Here is an 11,486-nt window from a genome sequence, read left to right on the forward strand (position 1 = left end):
ATCCCCTTGTTATTGCTCTGAATTATTTAAATTACTTAAGTGTATCACCATAATTTACCAGATAACAACATTTCGATCTGTGTCTCTATATAAACTCATGTCTGTTGAATGCTCTTTTAAGAAACTGAATCTTATTATAGTCATCTGGCTTAGAATGTGCCTGTTTTATTTATTTATTCTGGGAGGAGATGGGGAAGGGATGAAGGAAATTGAACTCATTCATTGGCATAATTTTTATGCATTGAGTAATGTTAAAATTTGAAGATATATTAAGGAAACACACAGGATAAATATAATGATTTAATTTTTCATCTAGTTTAAATGTTTATTACTTATTTTTTTCATTTAATAATGTTTAAATCTATATCCTTTAATATCATTATTTTAAATAAAATAGTATTATTTTAGAAAAGTTTAGCCAGTGCTAACCTTCCTCCCTAGACATGTTGTTGTTTTTGCTTTTGTTTTTATTGTTTTATTGGTTTAGTTTTTTTTCAAAAGTTAGCAAATATGAGAAACATTGAGAGGCTGGCCAAAGTTTTCATTTGCTAGCCAGGCATAAATATTTATCTTCAAAGATCGTATAACGATTAGTGAAACCAAATTAGAAAAATAATTTCATAAAAGAGCCACTGCATTGACTTCCCTGGTGGTACAGTGGTTGAGAGTCTGCCTGCCAATGCAGGGGACACAGGTTCGTGCCCCGGTCTGGCAAGATCCCACATGCCGTGGAGCGGCTGGGCCCGTGAGCCATGACCGCTGAGCCTGTGTGTCCAGAGCCTGTGCTCCGCAACGGGAGAGGCCACAACAGTGAGAGGCCCATGTACCACCAAAAATAAATAAATAAATAAAGGAGCAACTGCATAGCTCCAGTTGCTAACTCCTAAATTTAGAATTGATCTCTACACATGTGGTTTCAACCAAGTATTTATTTTTAATACAGAAATAAAGAGTTTCCTTCCTGTGTCAATATCTACACTGAATGAATACATCAGAGGTTTTTGTATTAATCCAAGATTTGTAAACGACATGACACTAGCCATGCATTAGGCTTGTGAAAGTTTATTTGCAATTTAGTAAGCTTCGGTGTTATGGACTGAGTAAAAGTTTACTCTTCATGATTATTCTTTATATTACTCTGTAAATATTGTCTTTGTCAATACTTATGTCTCTCTTGACAAAAGTAATCATCATACTATACTGTACTATACTAGACTATGCTATGCTATAATAACTTGCCCCCAAAATAATTACAGAAAATTATGTAATCAAGTATATTTAGGGCAAATTGAACACAGAAGAGTACTCTATGGATAACAAACAAATGTCAACACAGAAGAAACTTAGGCTAACCGCTGGAATTAGGATCCATATACAAGAATATATCATTCTTCCTCATACAAAACATTAAGGTGTTTCATAATATAAAGGAATAAACATTCCTATGTGTAAACGAGTACATGTTGGAAAGTATATTTAGTGTACTAATACAAAGAAGGAATCTCCTGTATGTAAGTTTGTGATGAGCATTATTGATAGAGAACACACTTATCATTAGGGAGAAAAGAATATCATCTCAGTGACAGCTGTAAGAAGTGGATATTGACTATTTCAATTTATTGATTACTTATATCTCGATCTGGGTAGACTTAAAAAGTTACATTATTAAATCCTTATATTTTATGATTAAAACTCCAAAATATTTCAAATTTTAAATATGTGTATATAATGGATATATTGTAGATGTCATGATTTGAGTACCAACAATTTTGAAAACATACAATTTAAGGGAATGAATCAATTCTTTGGACGATTATTACTCTTGTCTTGCTTACTGACATTCCATGTGCAACATCTGGTTCTTTTTGGGTTTCTTCTAGATTATACAATCTGATGTATCAGGGAAGAGCTTGAACATATCAGAAAGAAACTGTTCCATCTCTTCATTTTTCATTTGCTTATAAATATTCAATTCGAGCTATATACAAATAACCTAATGCAAAGCAGTGGAACAAGTGTTAAAGTGGAGACTTTACAGTCTCAATTTTGGCTAAAGATAATGTGAATCAAATATCCACATATTATTAAATAAGACCGCCCAGACAGTGCTAGCAAATGTGTTGGTAAGATATTGGGTTTGAAACTTGATACCTTACCCATTAGAAGTTATAAAAGTCTCCGAGTTGAAGTTGTCAGAGAGTTGGAGATTCAGAAAGAAAATTTTTGTAAGTGCTTCAGTTCATTTCAGGTCCACAAATCTTGAGAGAGCAACTTCCATGTTTGGGTAACTGATTTGTGTCTCTTGAACTTCAAGGACACAATAGATGTGTTGGATTCAAATTTAAGTATTTCAAAGGCTGAGAGTTCAGGGCTGGTAATTGTTCTATAAACAGAGTACATAGAAATTGCTTGAGTGAGGTTGTCTGCTTGTCCAGCATCTATCAGAACAAGGAATGAGTGAATGTTTTCCAAGTCAACCTTGAGAGATGGACACCCTAGGTTATTAGAGGATGGCTAGGAGAGATCAGTGGAAAGAAGGTAGGAGTGTACCCTGAGATGCTAAGAGGCTTTAAAAGGATTTGTAGATTTCTCTATGGAAAGACATATGTGTCTGTACAGAGGAATGTGCAGGTAAGATATCCAGGTGATTTTAGAGCAAAGGAAGACACTGAAGAATTGACACAGTGCCACCTGAGAGAAAAAGCAAGTTTCAAAGACCATTCATGCCTACAGAGTACCAGTTCATTTTTTTTTTTTAATTTATGTTGGAGCATAGTTGATTTTTAATGTTGTGTTAGTTTCAGGTGTACAGCAAAGTGAATCAGTTATACATATACATATATCTATTCTTATTTTTTTTTAGATTCTTTTCCCATAAAGGCCATTACAGAATATTTAGTAGAGTTCCCTGTGCTATGCAGTAGGTTCTTATTAGTTATCTATTTTATATATAGTTGTGTGCATATGTCAGTTCCAATCTCCCAATTTGTCCCTCCTCCCCTTATCCCCTGGTAACCATAAGCTTGTTTTCTACAACTGTGACTCTACTTCTGTTTTTTTAAATAAGTCCATATATACCCCTTTTTATAGATTCCACATATAAGTGATATCATATATTTGTCTTCATGTGCCTGACTTACTTCACTCAGTATGACAATGTCTAGGTCCATCCATGTTGCTGCAAATTACATTATTTTGTTCTTTTTATGACTTGGTAATATTCCATTGTATCAAAATATATGTACCACATCTTCTTTATCCATTCATCTATCATTGGACATTTAGGTTCCTTCCATTTCCCAGCTATTGTAAATAGTGCTGCAGTGAACACTGGGTTGTGTGTATATTTTTGAATTATGGTTTTCTTTGGGTACATGCCCAGGAGTGGGATTTCTGGGTGATATGGTAGCCACTATGGAGAACAGTATGGAGGTTACTTAAAAAACTAGACACAGGGTACCAATTCTGAATCCCTGGGACAGTGACAAAGCAGACTTTTCCTGCCCTTCACTTACTATTTCTTTTCGAACTTTCATCCTCTTTCCATCTTTGCAGGTGTTTAGGGAATTTGGATAAAAAAAGGAAAACATTTCAGTTAAAATTGTTTCTTATGATTTGTGTTTTGTTTTGTTTTACACAGGACTGGTTATATTGATTACAAAAATAGATTGAATTAAACTAAAATTTCTGTTGACTAAAGTAAGCAGAAGTTTAATTATGTAACAGTGACTAGAGGAATTCTTGTGACATGCCTTAGATTTCATCAAAGGAGAAGGAAGGAAAGAATCTCACATAACAGGCTCACTTGGGCAATGTCAGTGGAGGATGAGAGGAATGAAAACTGTATTCTGATCATATCTTCTCTGTTTACCTTGATCATCCTGTTTATTAAGCCCCAGGATTCAATCGCACTTTTACCCTTATTCATTTACTTGGGAATGTTAGTGTTTTGTAGGGTTCATATCTATTCTTTTTCCCAAACATTCTCGAGAGGATTCTGAGACAGTACTTTGTGTTTCCCATTAACTCATTGTACTCTATGCTACATCTACAGAAATTTCATGAAGTATTTGCAGCAGGCGTATGAAATTGTTTCCCTGTTTCTAAAGTGAATATATATATTTTTTTACATTTAAAAAATATTTTGTTAATTCAGTTGTCTTCTTAGAGTGACTGAAGTGTCTTTGACATACATTTTCATTAAAAACAGCATTTTATTATTTAGAATAATATAATTTCTAAATATTAATTTTGAAAAATAATCAGTCAAATCTTCTTGAGAATACAGTCTACAATGCATATAATTAGTAAAATACTTTAAAATGTAACATTATTTTCTTTTAAAAATAATTTGTATTTGTTATTTTACAAAAGAAAAAAAAACTTCTGTGATATATTGGAACTAGAACGACATTAGCAACATGAGTTACCTTTTAAAAAAGAAGAAAATATGGCTTTCATTTCTTATATTCTTATGGAAATGTCAGTATAGTATTTACTCTTCAGATAAAATATTTTATTTCTGCTTATAAAGGATGATGCCCAATAGTACAGGACCTATTTCTAAATTGTCTCTTTCTTCTCTTAAAATTCTTTTCATATGGAAGGAAATAGCTGCTAATATTAATAATAGTGTATTTAACTTATAGTTACTTAAATCATCATCTGAAATATTCCTCAAATGGAATTTGTTTTCAGTAATGTACTCTGCTTAAAAGTCTCAAAATAAGCTGCTGAGTTAAGCAACTAAAGTAAACAGGTCTTTGGAGAATTATAGTTTATTCCCACTTTACCCAAGTCAGTTTCTCAACTTGAAGATGAAAAGCTCTTCTCAAACAAGGTAAACATATTTTCTAAAATTTTACTGGAAAAAATTGTTAAAAACTGTATGACAGCATCAGCAATTTTGATGGATCTTTAGGAATAAAGCAGGATGACATGTTGCCTTTTTTCATGTCATTCAGTCCATTTAAGGAGAATATAGTTTTCATGGAGATGATAAATATTTAGCATGAACAATGTTAGCTTAATTATACAACTACAAACTAGAGCAAAATTGTCCCTGAAATACTTTTGTTTCTTTGAGAATTAATGTTTTTGCACATGGAAGCAGCAAAGGAAATATAAAATATATGACAATATTCTAAAATGTGTATTCACAGCAAGTAACTACCCAGAAATCATATTTGTGTTTCAGTAAAATTCCAAAATAAACTAAATTTAAGATAAAGTTGCAGATTCATGTTATTTTTATTGCATAGTGTTCATTTTAGGAGTTGTGTGATTTTAATTGGTTATTTTAATTTAAAATCCCTATTGTCAATCATCATTTTAATCTCATAGCTCTTAATTTGCCTTGAGGGCTGGTAACAATTCAAACCCATCATTGTTCTTCTAAATTTTCTTGAAATTATTCAAACCTTATAACTTCTTTCTACATGTGTCAGAGTCCTGATTTGCATTTAACACACAGACTCATATATGTATAGATGCATATATTACATGTGTATGTACATGTGTATACATACACACATATCTGTATGTATGTGTTTATATGTGTGTGTATTGTAAGAAAAAGATAGTTTGTTATTTCAGAAAATGAATACCCTTTAGAACCAGAAACAGACTTGGAATATAATCCTTTTAAACCCCTCAGTTTATAGTTAATGTCAAATTAACTTGCATTAGTTAGTCAGGTTGCATTTTTTTCTAGTAAACATTGATTGATGCATACAACCTAAGTGGGATGAATATAATTTTGCTTATTCCAATGTATTTGTAACATCGATTGTGATAATTTGAGAATATATTTTAAATCAAATGCAAGTATGGAATCAAAATTACTTTATATTTTCTGGTCTGTGTTATGGAAATTGAATGGATTAATAAAGCTCCAAGGCTGCTTTAAAAGTCTTATGTTCACAATATGCCATGTATTTGACCACTGTCATCTGAGACTTCTTAAAAGCATCACTTCTTATGATTGGTATGCTACTTTTTATTTGCTTGATAGTTTTAGAATTGAACAAGTCACTCTGTGCTCATTTTACATATAACATCCTAGTATTGCTTAGACTCAAACAATTTGTTATTAATTACCAAAGCTGCTTTGAACGTCTCTACAAGATGATTCATCAGTGTGTGGCCTAGTGAAATTTTAGTGTTGGTGTGTTAGTATGAATAGAAGGTCTATGAGTAGGAAACAAATTATAAGAAAATCATTTGAAATTGAGTGATACTTTTCAGCTAGATTTCTATTTCAAAGTAGAAGGTTGTTCCTTTAGACATGCGTAGATGTTCACTAACATTGAACTTTTCCACCAAATCTACTTTTGAGTGTGTGAGCATTGCTTCAGGAGTGAAGGAATCCAGATGAGGAATGTTCTGCTCAAAAGAACATGAGTTAAAGTTGCCTATGCAATGCCTATGTTATTACTAGACATTGAAGAGAAAGCATTCGAGATTCTGTCTCATCTACATGATGTTTATAAATAAATTGTTTGGGGATTTTTTTTTAATATATAACTAACTTAAAAATGATTAGACTGGTGATTCAATTATGTCGTATATACCCAAGTTTGGAACGAGGAGCACTCTTTAAACCTTGAATCGTTCTCACCCATTCCAATTAGTCAAAGATAATCTGTGATAAGGTTCCAGGCTCTGTGTCCATTGTCAAGACTCCTGATTTAATCATCCTCACAACTTCCTCTCCTAGCCGATGGCCACAAATGGAGTGTAGTTTTATACTGAGTCACGTCAGCATTAGCACAGCAATATTAACAAAATAAAAACAAGAAGATTACAGAAAGTATCTAGTATCACAATAAGACATAAATACAGGCCACTGAGACCTCAGTCAGATTGGTGCCTCATGGTACTAATATCGCCTATTAACATGCAAAAGCATAAAAGGAAAAGGCAACAAAAAGTGAAGGGTGTCAAAGTGGAAAAACATATGAAAGGAAGGGTCAGCAAGACCAGTGCTAAAAGGTAGTAATATTATAGATTACTGTTGTTCCTTTCTTTCATGTACCTGTATTGTTTTCTCTACTCAGTCTTTTATAATTTAATGAATGAAGATAAAATAATCATGAAGAACATACTATGAGAAGAATTAAGTGACATTTTAAATATAGTCATTCAGTCTGTCACTTAGAATCATTAAAAAATAGCTATTCTTGTTATTTTTAGACCTCCTGGGAGAAGAGAGCTCTTACATTTCTTTTTTCTACAACCATAAACTAAGCATTTAAACTTTCACCACTAACCCACAACTATAAATAAAAATATTTCTATATTCAATATCACAATCGTTCTCAAACTCATGCTGACTAAAAATTCAGACCCTATTTTTTTACAGCAGTTCCATTCTGAAGAAAATGTACACATTGAGATGTTGGTACTACTTAATCGTTGAAAGCAATAATTCATCATTCCTTTTTTTTGGTGGTGGTTGAGTTGCTTTTTTTTAACTATGTAATTACTTTGCTATAAGAATGTTTAATAAGGAGATATTTTAAAACCAAAATTATACTTGAAATCATGGAAAACACAACATAATTACTTGGGTTTGAAATCTAGAAAACAAGAAGAAAATTGTCCTAATCCTCTAGAAAGACATTCACAGGAAAAATGTAAAGATGACAGTTAAGTTATTGACTTTTGAAGGTATATCTGGACTGTAATTCTTTTTCAACAAGCTTGGATTTGAATACTGACTATAATTAACCGTGTTCACTTTGAACAAATTATCCAAAATTAAAATGATCAATTTTCACAATGATAATTATTATAGGAATTGTTTTTTTTTTCATAATTAATTTTCCTGAGAACATAAAATGTTTAAGCTTTTAGCGTTGTTTTTATTATGGGACCATGAGTGAAAACACAGCTATAATAAACCACCCTTTATCATAGTAGCTGTGATTTCATTCATTATGGGAGACAAATTGATTTTCTTAGACCTTTAAATTAGGTGGTAGGCATCATCGCTTAAACTAATCTGCTGATAATATTCTGGAGGTATCAAATGGTGAATTGAAATATTTAAAAAGAACAAATATTTAAAACTATTTCTTTTTATTCTTTTTATTAAAGCAGTGATAGACATCCATGTTTTCATATTGATATCTGGATTTTCTGTAGTTTATACTCCTTTCAATTCTTATTTCTTCATCATTCTGGGTTACATTAGAATAAAAATAATGAGTTACATTAGAATAAAAATAATGAAACATAAATAATATATTTAGATTTTACCAACAGTTGTGTGTGTGCTTATAATAAATGGAGGAAAGTAAACAATGTGTTAACTCAATGAATGTTCAGTTGGAATGATTATAAAAGGACGATACATTACAAATTAAAGCAATTCAACAGTTTTAGATTAATGTAGTCAAAATTCACAATTAAATCATTAGAATAATGTAAAGGAATTTTAAGCACTTTTGTAGATTTTGAATCACCTGACATACCATGTATCACCACACACCTCTTATTCTAGCACTTGTATATCTGGTATACAAAAAATGCTATCAATGAAAGATTATACAAATTACTTCCTGGAACATACTTCCATATAAATATATCAGCCTATTGGCTTTAAAACCAGCTTTCTGGGCTTCCCTGGTGGTGCAGTGTTTGAGAGCCCACCTGCCGATGCAGGAGACACGGGTTCATGCCCTGGTCTGGGAAGATCCCACATGCTGCAGAGTGGCTGGGCCCGTGAGCCATGGCCGCTGAGCCTGTGCATCCGGAGCCTGTGCTCTGCAACGGGAGAGGCCACAATGATGAGAGGCCCTCATACCGCAAAACAAAAACAAACAAACAAACAAACAAAAAAGCTTTCCAACAGGAAGTTGCTATCAATTACCTCCCAACAGAGCCTGAAGAAGCAAAAGCAGAAAAATTAAACATACGTGTATATATTCACAAATATTTATAGGTAGATTTTAGAGCAAGTAGCAGATATTATCAAATAAGTCACGTGATGAATAGTAGACTCACCATACGTGGATGTGCTCTTTTAGTCCTGCAAAAAAGCATGCAGTCTAGCGAGTAAAGCACCAGCTGCCATCCAACCTGTGCTCTGCTCACCAGGACTTGCATACCTGTAGTTGTACCCACCAAAATGAAACTTATTTTTCTAAAGCGCCTTTTTCTAGCAGGCTAACTAATGCCCCCCCCCCAAAAAAAATGTCCATGTCCTAATCCCCATAACCTGTGAATATTTTACGTTACATGACAAAAGGGACTTTGTAGATGTGATTATTTAAGGATCTTGAGTTGGGGAGATAATCCTTAATTATCCATGTTAACCCAATATAATCACAAATGTCCTAATAAGAAGGAGGCAGAGGGTCAGAGTCAGAGAAGGTTATGTGAGGACAGAAACAAAGGTTAGAGTGAGTGATATGAGGATATAAACCAAAGAATGCGTTCAGCCTTTGTAGAAACTGGAAAGTTTCAAGTGAGCGGATTTGCTCCTAGAGCTTCCAGAAGCAACACAGTTCTGCTGACACATTGATTGTCATCCAGTGAAACTGATTTTGTAATTCTGACCTCCAGAACTGTAATATGATAAATCTGTGTTATTTGACATACATTGTTGGTGGTAGTGTGTTGTAGGAGCAACAGGTTCAAGAGGATAATAAGGTCCAGTTTTAAAGAAACGGTGGCTGTCATAATTAATTGTGGATAATATATTTTTCAGAATTTTGCATTAGCAGCCAGTAAGTCTGGATCAAAAAACATCACCTTGAGCATTAATTCATACTTTAAGTTTCTTATTTACTGTAGTTCAAGGACAACTCTGTTTCTACTTCTATATGAAGTGTTCCTACTATTTGAACAAACTGAAATAATCTACATGAACAAAATTATTTTAAATTTTCTTTCTATTCCATGCCACACATACTTTGGTGGCATACCATTGCACATATCCTCTACCAATTTCCAATATACAAGTCTGTTTTTAAGAACCCAGTCCCGTGTTCATAAAGGTGAACATTAGACTAAAATTCCTCTTCTATCTGATACGGGTTTTAACTTCTGAGCAGAGTTGGTGCTCATCAATACTATAATGATGAAGACGGTATTAATAATTATTATTTTGCTGGTGTCACAATGGTGACAGTTATAAGTGTAAATGTGTATAAGAAAAGGATGCAAGAAATTGTCTTCAGAGAGCCCCCTATTACATCAGTACATGTTCATTAATAAACAGAATCTTTAGGCTCCCTAAACACTCAGATTACATTATCTAATTCAGATTACATTTAGGAGCCTAATAAATTATTTAGAAAACCTGACTCTTGACTTTTTCATGGGCATTTTAATATCCTGCTCACCACCCCTAGTACTTTTGGAGAATATCTACCTTCCTGCATGCTTACTTGATGTGTGCAAATGATAACCCCAGATTTTCTGAGTGTTTATTTTCTGAGCAGGAGATTCCAAGGCCAATTTCCAAGAACACCACGCTCTAAACAGGATCAGGATTTAGGTCTCCCTGAGATTTATTTTTGGAATGATGCTTCAGTATTTTGAAAGATAAAATGTCTATATTGTATCCATTGAGCTCAGCAGTTTTCAGTTTTGAAATGTTTTTAAAAATTCTCAATTTCGTAACAAAGAAACTAGTGCAATTGATTGTTCATTGTTTTCTCACCCTGAATTATTCCCTAAATGAAATAAACTCATTTCTACCCATTAAAGCATTCTTACATTAAACAATTAAAAATGCTATGTAATGACTTAGAATGTCATAAACATTTTCTTAAAACTCAATGACTTTTAAGAGTATTTTCTTAAAATGTAGAGAGTAACATTTTCCTGTTATTTATTTATTTTTTCTAAAGGAAGTAGTCAGTTTTTATTTCTGTATAATATATCTTGCCACTGTCCTAACGTCCTTGACTTTGCCAATTTTAATAATTGTTTGTATTAACCAGATAATGGAGTCAATTTATATATCCCAAATTAATATCAAGGTCATAATGTATTTCTTTATTTTGTCTCTTTACTTGGCTTATCCATCATGACCAAATTAACCAGACCCTCAGTTTACATTGTGCTTTGTGGACACAAGAAATATCAAATTATTTGTCTTAATTAAATTTCTCCTATCAAAATGAACCTAATTTCTTACTGTCTGTCATTAGCATAGATGAGTCAGAGACTCATTGCTATTTTGGCATTACCATGTTTATATATTTTTAAGCAGTATATTAAGACTACTAAATTTAATAGTAAATTTAGTAAATATTAAGTAAAACTTAAGTAAATATTGCATTTACTTCTCAAGTTGAATTTTGGATTTTTTGTGGATTTTTAAAAAATAACTTTATGAATAAGGAATTCCAAGCTAGGTATAGTACTGCAGTAGAGATAATTAATATTTAAGATCTGTGAGAGAACTAATCACACTTTTTTGATAGACTCACATAAGAGCAATGATGTCCAGTAGAAGTTTCTGCAAAGAT

This window comes from Mesoplodon mirus (assembly GCF_964341445.2).
Source record: "Mesoplodon mirus genome assembly, chromosome: 5".
NCBI classification, from domain to species: domain Eukaryota; kingdom Metazoa; phylum Chordata; class Mammalia; order Artiodactyla; family Ziphiidae; genus Mesoplodon; species Mesoplodon mirus.